Source organism: Pygoscelis adeliae, unplaced genomic scaffold (assembly GCF_000699105.1).
Source record: "Pygoscelis adeliae isolate BGI_AS28 unplaced genomic scaffold, ASM69910v1 Scaffold171, whole genome shotgun sequence".
NCBI classification, from domain to species: Eukaryota; Metazoa; Chordata; class Aves; order Sphenisciformes; family Spheniscidae; genus Pygoscelis; species Pygoscelis adeliae.
Window position 1 is genome coordinate 8280339 of NW_008824186.1, and position 2380 is coordinate 8282718.

Below are 2380 nucleotides of genomic sequence, written 5' to 3' on the forward strand. Positions count from 1 at the left end.
AGAGTGCTATAAAAATTAAAGTATGTGTTTTAAAACATGAGAACCCTTTTTATCTGCAATAAGGAGATGGTAGAATTATCTGAGAGAGCTTTAAACTTCCAATTTTTGCCTGTTTAGAGGACAGGGAATCTCAAAACAGATGTTATAACTTCATTTTTCTCCTTTCGAACTGATGTAGAATTAAAAGACAAGAAGTTGCTTTTGCAGTGTCTTGTGGACAGTAGTGATTTATCATGCCAAAACTTGGAGCAGAGCATGTGTGAAGTAGTTCAAAGCAGAATTTATGCCTGGAACTAGGTAGACGAAAGATTGGGGGAGTCAGCAAAATTGATTTTCAGGTAAATAAAAATTGACACAATGTTGTGTTTGAAGAGTTGTTTGAGGGGTGATATTTTTGTTGAAACTCAAGAGTTACTTTGCCTTTAAAAGGAAAGTGGTTTTTTCACTTCTTGATAATTCCTTTTTCAGGAATGTAGTTTTGGTGCACTGCTTAAACTCAAGTTATTCTAAATTTTATTAATTGCATTTTTTGTTAATAGTAATTTTTGCAAAAAGAAAAAAGGCAATTGTAGGCTAATTTAGGTAGCAGCACCTATAGTTTTATATGGCATGTAGGAATGGATGGATGAAAAGTGATATATAAATGGGGTTGGTATTCCTACCTGTAAACAGAGGGACAGGTGGAGACTCTCCAAAAGGGCACAGCAACAGAGCCAGAAGTAATGGCAAAAAGGATCAGGGTTCTCAGAGGAGAAAGCAGCCTCAAGCAGACATTTTTTTTTAAGAGTAAGTTTAGCCCAATTTTTAAAATATGCTATATTCAGATTATAGGGTAAATTACCCTGTGTTTAATACAGGAAAAAAATAATTGAGCCTTTTTATACTGTGAACTGACCAAATTTGAAGGTAGCTGTCCCACTAAGTCGTGTTCCTCCCTCTAAAACTTGTGAAAGTGTTCACCTGGACTTTTTTATCTTGCCCTTTATTACGGTTTGAATGTGTATATTTATTTGTAATGTTTTTAGCTGGAAATGTCATTCTTTAGACTCGGTTTCCCCTCCTCCAAAAGATGTAAACAAATAGCGGGCAAAAAAATAACTCTTAAAGTATTAAAACTCTTAAAGTTTTAAAACCCAATAGATGCCAAAAAGAGAAGAGTTCAGTTTAGATGCCCTGTGAACAGTCAAATGTGAACCTATTGCCCACCGGTAAAAGAGATAGAAACCCCTCAAGACGGCGCAGTTGCAATTTCCAAAACATGATGGTGCAAAAGTGAGTATTAAAATGTTCAAAATAATAATATATATATATTTAAAAGTGTCAGTGCCTTCCTGGAGCTGGTGCCGTGGAGGGCCAGAGAGGGGCTTGACAGGATGATAACGGAGGACAATGAACGTTACAGATTAGTGAGCGACACGATCTCTCAGAAGGTGGATGAGATTGATGCTGCCATCCTGAGATCCCAGCAGGTACTGAAAACTGTTCTTTGGGCAATAACAGTCTCTGGCCATGTGTACCTGAACAAAAGATGTCCTTCAGTAATGCTGCCAAAAGTTTGTTGTGCTTGAGCAGCAAAAGGCCTGTCCAGCAAAATGGGACTCCACTGTTAAGATGTGAATGCCAGAACTCAGCTAATCTGTACACTGTTGTAGTTGTCTGCCTTTTTGTTGACACAAACATCAGTCTTGTAGCTAAAATTGCTGTAACTATCCTGTGGGTCTTTAAGTGGGAGTTTGCTTAAGTAAGAACTAAATGGCCCATGTCTTTTGTAGATCATGTTGTGTTAAGTAAAATATGGTCCAGATCCCCAGCCAATTTTACTGGATGCAGCACTGAAATCACTAGGGTTGCCACACCTTTTAGCATCAGCTGATTGTCTAGCTCCTCTGTACTTTCCACAATTAAAAGCTGGATCATCTTGTTCAAGCTGTAGTGGAGGATTTAAATAACAATTGCTTTTATTCATATCCACAATGCTTTTCTTCTTGGGCGGTGGAGGGCTTCTCCCCGGCCCTCTGCCCGCGGCGCCCCGCGAGGGGGCCGGAGGGCGCTGCCCCCCTGGGCAGCCGGTCGCCCTGCTAGGGAAAGGCCGAGCCAGGCTTACGTGACTCTGCCTCTCTTTTTTTTTTTTTAAACTCTATAAAGCTGCCCGTAGCTCAAGGGCCGCAGAGCGGGTAACTTGCGAGAAGGAAAAGCGCCTGCGGTAGGACTCTCGGGGGGGCTTGGAGAAGGCAGCGGCGACGAGGGGAAGACGGGGTGAGCCGCGCCATGGCCTGCGAAGGTCGGGCCTGAGAGAGATCATCGTGCGCTCAGAGAAGAGAGGAGTCTCCCTGAACGTCTTTTTCTTTACCTCTGGTGTACTGACGGGGCTGCCGGGGGG